Here is a 6,607-nt window from a genome sequence, read left to right on the forward strand (position 1 = left end):
GAAACCTTCACTGGACCGTGGTTATGAGTTTCAGAAAGGTCTGTCTTAGGCTTGCTATGGTACTGGTAAAAAAAAATGTAAGATTTTTGCATTATCTAAGTATAATGCTCATAATAAAAGAAAGACCTGACTTAGTATTTTTAATCTTTTTTTTCTAACGCGGTCCTCAAATAAACACTTGACTGATTGACAGTTAGTAGGTGTTACCTTCTAATTTGAAAATGGATTTTAATTCAACCTTCACACTGTTGAAGAAAAGTATTACTATTCACTCAATAATTAGGCTTAATTGGTCTGAGGATTTAAAAGCTGCCTTAACACCAAACATTTCAAACTGTGTCTATTTCACAACTTTAAGTGGACTCCTAAGACTACAACTACAAGATAGATTTTATCAGCCTGTGCTATATTTCCATAAGCAAGCAGATGTAAATGCCCAATTGCTGATATTTGAAAATAAAAATCAAAACTGAAATAGAAATAATGTATTTTCTGATTTCTGGACTGCATAGAATACTGATTTTTTTTTTCATATCAAAGATGAACTATATTGCTTTCTTATCTGCCTTTTAATCTGCATAATCATTAAATATCTACCAATCAATAGGACACCAAAACCACAATCAACAAAAGCAAAATTAGACAAGTGTGACAACATTAAAAAGCTTCTGGGCAGCAAAGAAAACCATCAACAGAGTGAAAGGCAACCTACAGCCTGAGAGAAAATAGTTGCCAACCATACATCTGATTAACATCCAAAATATATAAGGAAACTCCTACAACTCAAGAGAAAAAAAAAATCCAATCACCATTAAAAACTGGGCAACGGATATTTCTCCAAAGAAGAAATACAAATGGCCAAGAGGTATATGCAAAGGTCCTCAGTATAACTAATCTCTGGAGAAACCCATATCAAAACCACAAAGAGCTATCATCTCACATGTTAGAATGGCTATTTTCAAAGCAAAACAAAACCAAATAAAACACAAGACCTGTTGGTGAGGATGTGGAGAAACTGGAACCCTCATGCATGGTGGGTAGGAATGCAAACTGGTACAGCCACTCTGGAAAACTGTCTGGAGGTTCCACACAAAATTAAAAATAGACCACATGAGCCAGCAATCCTGCTTCTGAGCATATATCCAAAAAACTCTGAAATCAGCATTTAGAGGAAACATATGCACTCTGATGTTCATTGCAAGCATTGTTCACGCTAGCCGAGATACAGAAACAACCTAAATGCTCATTGGCAGATAAAGAAAGAAAATACACTATATACGTAAGTAATTATTCAGGCTTAAAACAAAGGAAATCCTGACAATTAGGATAAACCTGGAAGACGTTGTGCTAAGTAAAATAGGCAGACACAGAATAACAAATACTGTATAAGTTCCTTATACGAGGTCTTTAAAATAGGTGAGCTTATAGAAACAGCAGAATGGTGGTTACCAGGGATGAAGGAGAGGGAAAAAGGGAGCTGTTGTTCAAAGGGCATCAAATCTCAGTCATGTGAGATGAATAAATTCTCGAGATCTACTACTCAACATTGTGCCAATGGTAAATAATTCTGTATTGTGTACTTAGAAATATGTCAAGAGGGTAGATCTCATGTTAAGTGTTCTTGCCACAATAAAAATATTTAAAAAGTATATCTATCAATCATATCATCTGCCATTAAACATCTCCCATATTTCAAATATTCGGTCAGACTTTTTACATGCATTAAAAAGAAGCCTCACAATAGTTTATGAGATAAATTATTGTTTCTATTTTAAAATAAGCAAGTGAATTCCAAGAAAGTGTGATAAATGTTGCTTTTGTCTGACTAATAGAGTTTTGCCACCGCTCACCTTGAAGATGGGGACATGGCCCATGCTGGGAACATTGTAACATCTACAGGAGTGATTTTGTAATGATCACAAGATCAATCGAACTTGGACCAATCCAATGAATTCTCTGGTATTTTTCTGATTGAAACTGGTAAGGAAGACTTTTCTTCTAATCAGGTCATAGAATTGGATATAAGTGAATGTGATATAGACAGCAGCCATATTTCCTGCTATTCAGACAAAGAGAAAACCCAGCTTTGATCGAAGACATGAGGGGAGACTACTAAAGAATTCCTAATGACTTGGAGTGTCTGGACCTAATTATACTCAGAGTTTCTCAATTTTGGCACCACTGACATTTTGGGCTAAATATTTCCTCATTGGGGGAAGAGTCTCAGCCTCTTGTGCTGACCTCTACCTGGCACTAGATGCCAGAAGCACCCACTTTCCTGCAGTTGGGACAAGGATGCCTTCAGACTTTGCCCAATTTCTCCTGGGGAGAGGGATGAGGAAGGGCAAAATCACCCTCTATTGAGAACCACCGAGTTACAATGAAGACTATCATTACCACTGTGCTTGCCAATTATTCGAGCTATAATCTCCATTTGCTTAAACTAATCTGAATTTGGTTTCTGTAAATTATAACCTAAGGAATCTTGACTAATTTGAAAATGATCAGTAACTTGGCCGACGTTATAGAACACTTTGCTAAGGGAGATGAACGTGTGCCGTAAGTAAAACAAAAGAACTTACCGAATTTTATACATTTGCAATAATACATTACACAATACATATACATTTTTTTATCATTTTATTATTTATTTTTGAGAGAGAGAGAGAGAGAGAGAGAGAGAGAGAGCGCAGGGGAGGGGCAGAGAGAGAGAGGGAGACACAGAATTTGAAGTAGGCTCCGGGCTCTGAGCTGTCAGCACGGAGCCTGACGCGGGGCTTGGACCCACAAATTGTGAGATCATGACCTAAGCCAAAGTCAGACACTTAACTGACTGAGCCACTCAGGTGCCTCTCTCTCTCTCTCTCTCTCTCTCTCTCTCTCTCTCTCTCTCTCTATCTATCTATATCTATATATCTATATCTGGGCCTGGGGTGGAAAAGGATGCAATGTGTTGCGGGATCTGGGGCTGGGCAGACAGCAAGTGGGATAGAGGAGACCTTGAAGCAGCACTTGGAGGACACAGTGTAGAATCTATCCATTGTTGGAGTCTTACACACAGATTCACAAGCACTTAATCTGGCCAGGGGACCCAGTCAGAGGACATGCTGGGGTGATATCAGTTCCAGCCCATCCAGCAGCTCAGCTAACCTCAGACCCCACTGATATCCCTATGGTGTATCTAGAATCAGATAATGGGAACATCATGATCCAGAAACACAATGGCATCACAGTGGCAGTGCGCAAAATGGCCTCGACATGAGTTCTCCAGCAGCCTGTCATCGGGGCTCAAGCCTACCGATGCTAATTAACTTGCAGAACTATTAAAGTTCCAGTGGTTAGGCCAATTATTTAGTGTGCACTGGACACTTTGCTATTAATTATAGAGTAAGCTGCATTTTGACACTCAATGGACTGACTTATCAAAATATTAGTAAGAAAGGATCATGTTTTTGAAGGAGCAGATCTAGGTCATTTTGTACACAGAGTTTTGTTGTGTTCAATAAATCTGGTTGGAGGAAAAAAAATAAATTATCTAGACTGTTGACCCATGAAACACACTGAGAGGTATTTCCAAAAACTGTATTCCGAGTTCAGCTATGTTTGGGAAATGACTGGTTAAACTAGCAAAATCACTTTCTTTTTTATAATAGGATATCTCAGAGACTCTAGTATGATAGTGTGCTTTAATAATCTCCATCAGTTTCTCAAGTTTCTTTGGCCAAGTCTTTTTTAACAGGCCCAGATAACATCTTTCAAGACTAACATTCTGCAGAACTCAACATGGTAAGTGCCATGGCCTACCAATATGAAAGGCAGGCCAATTAGTGCGGACAGAAATTTAGGGATAGAGCATGACGTGTTCTCTGTACATGAAGAAGTAGAAGCCTGGCCATGTTGAAGATCATAGATCCCTTCACTGAGTAGACTTATCTGCATTTGGAGAAAAGTGGGGAGTTAGGACAGAGCCTCTAATCTGCAACAGAGAGTTTGGACACTACCCTCCAAAGGCAATTAGAGAGAGTTACTGAGAATAACCTGACTGCCTGTGACCTTGGGAAATCTGTCTGTCATGTGGTGGAGGGCATGCGTAGGGTAAGACAGCAGGCAAGGCAATCATTTAGGATCCACTAGAGTCAATAACGGAAGTGGTGAGGGCTTCAACTAAATCAGTGGCAATGAAAATGGGTGAAATAGAGTGACTTGAGAAATATTAATGCAAATTATTGCATGTTGCTAATCTTCCATTATACAATGGCATTTTTAACCACTGTGACAGGCCATCTTAAGTTCAAAGACTCCATTTTTTCACAGCAGTGAAGAGAATTCTATAGGAAGGTGATAAACATAAGTATTGTGGCTGGCTTAGAATCTGGCCTCACTAGAAGAGGAATTTTTTAAAGAAATGTTTCTAGAAGCCAGTTCTATGAGCTCTATAAGAGACTCCATTTTTATCCATAAAACATAAAAATACTAATGTATCCTATCCTGATATTCCAATACACAGGTGTCATGTCTGCTTTGAGCCCCTTGTGTGTAGTTTTCTTTGTAAATTTGCAAGTGGAAAACATCAAGTCTTCCTCCCCCCCCTTACCCCCTTCATGTGTTAAAACCATTGGGGTTGTAATGGGCATCTTTGGATCAGATACCTTCTGGCTCTTGCTGTTTCGGTTGCCTGCATGCTGGAAGATAAGGATTTGGCCAACCGGCAAGGGCTTGCACAGGGGAGCTCACAGGGTCTCACTCATGCCTGGCAGCATGTGAACATTCAATGTCATTATGCAAGTTATCATCAATCAGCAGGCAGCTGCTTTCAGGACTTCCAGCCGGCAAGGCAAACATTTGTGCTCATGGCTTCCTCCCTGAGCGTGCTGGACCCAGGGCCCATCAGACAAGAGCGCTGCATACACAATCACTGCCCGCTGCTCTGGACCACTTGAGCAGATGTTCCAGGCTGGGGTCAGGATGCTCACCTGGAAGCCCTGTTGGAGCTCAGAGGAAGATGTGCAGATTAGAGACTGTTTGCTCGACAAAAAGGACTTTCTATGAAAGGGCTGGGCAGGAAGAGGCAAAGCTGAGGATAAATCTAACAAAACATTTTTCGATAAAATAGCCTGGATGATGTAGACACAGGAGCGTGGGAACAGCCTAAAACAAAATGCAAAAGACAACAAAACCTTTGGATTCTGATGTAATGACAGGGAGGCTGGCCAGCTGTGTGAAAGGAAGAAGAAGAAAGAACATTGGTTCCATAACCAATAAATACTTCTGAGGCACACACACGTGCCCAGCGATCTGAGGGATACGAGATGAGAAGCTAGAACCTACCAAGTCCGAGAATTTGCAAGCTCCTTGGGCAGAGAAGACAAACCGATGGGAACAAAGTGGGTATGAACAGAGCTTGCTGTCAAAATCTTGACTTTACTCTATGGAATACATAGGAGGGGTGTGTTCTAACTCCGGAAGTTTCTGTGAGAGAAGTCCTTTATGCCTCTCAGCGGATACAGCCCTGAAACACCTCTCATTTAAGAGGGAGGGGTCAAAGTGAGTCCAAATAAACAGGAAATGCCCTGGGGTTTAGGTTGTATATACCAGAATCTCCCAGGAGCTCTTAAGATTTCACTGCACAGAATCACACACATGTAGTTGTTAAAAAGCAGAGACCTGGACTCCACATTAGAGTGACTTTTTTTTTTTATATAGATCGCAGATAGAGCCCTAGGAATCTGCATTTTAAGCAAACATCTCAGGTGCTTCTAATGCAATTGACCCAAGCCCTTACTTTGAGAAACACTGCTTTAAAGGTAAAAACAAGGGGCACCTGGTGGCTCAGTTGGTTAAGTGTCCTACCTCAGCTCAGGTCATGATCTGACAGTTCATGGGTTCAAGCTCCATGTTGGGCTCTGTGCTGACAGCTCAGAGCCTGGAGCCTGCTTCAGATTCTGTGTCTCCCTCTCTCTCTCTCTACTCCTCCCTCACTCACGCTCTGTCTCTGTCTCTCTCAAAAATAAACAAAAAAATAAAAAATAAAGGTAAAAACGAATGAAAGGAGTTTAGACTAAAGTTTTCCTAGATTATTAACCTGCCCCCATTATAGGGACTTCTGTGAAATCTCTCTCAAACTACATTAAAGACTTTGTGTATTCATTTATGGGCATTATACTCTTGAGGGAGAAAGTCTATAAATTTCATTACATTCTTCCAAGGGTCTGCCCACAACTTCATCTACAGCCATTAATCTCTGAGGATATTTCTATTTGTTTTGGAAACAAATTCCTTGTTTAATTCTTCTATTTCCCGGCAAGACCTGGAAATCTCATTCTCTTTAACTTCTGTGGTTTCCAACACCAAGAAGTCCTCTCCCAAACTGAAGGTGACAAATCCCTCCAGTGATTGAGCTTCCTGATCCTTGATATCTACCTGTCTTATTGGACTCATCACACGACATCATGGTTATTTACTTAATGTATGTTTTCCAGTGGAAATTTGAGGCAGGGGCCATGCCATCGAATTGCTCTAGACAGTGTGCATAACCTAAGATGTGTCTGGTGCACAGAAAGAGTTCAACTTATAATTTCTAATAATTGAACGAATATGTGTGTAGATG

General features: G+C 40.4%; 1 pseudogene; it reads left to right on the forward strand.

Annotated features, from left to right (window-relative positions):
• The first annotated feature begins 2,943 nt into the window (after window positions 1-2,943).
• Window positions 2,944-3,262, forward strand: LOC123384676 (annotated as a pseudogene).
• The last annotated feature ends 3,345 nt before the right edge of the window (window positions 3,263-6,607 follow it).

Source organism: Felis catus, chromosome A3, assembly GCF_018350175.1.
Source record: "Felis catus isolate Fca126 chromosome A3, F.catus_Fca126_mat1.0, whole genome shotgun sequence".
In the NCBI taxonomy this organism is placed as follows: domain Eukaryota; kingdom Metazoa; phylum Chordata; class Mammalia; order Carnivora; family Felidae; genus Felis; species Felis catus.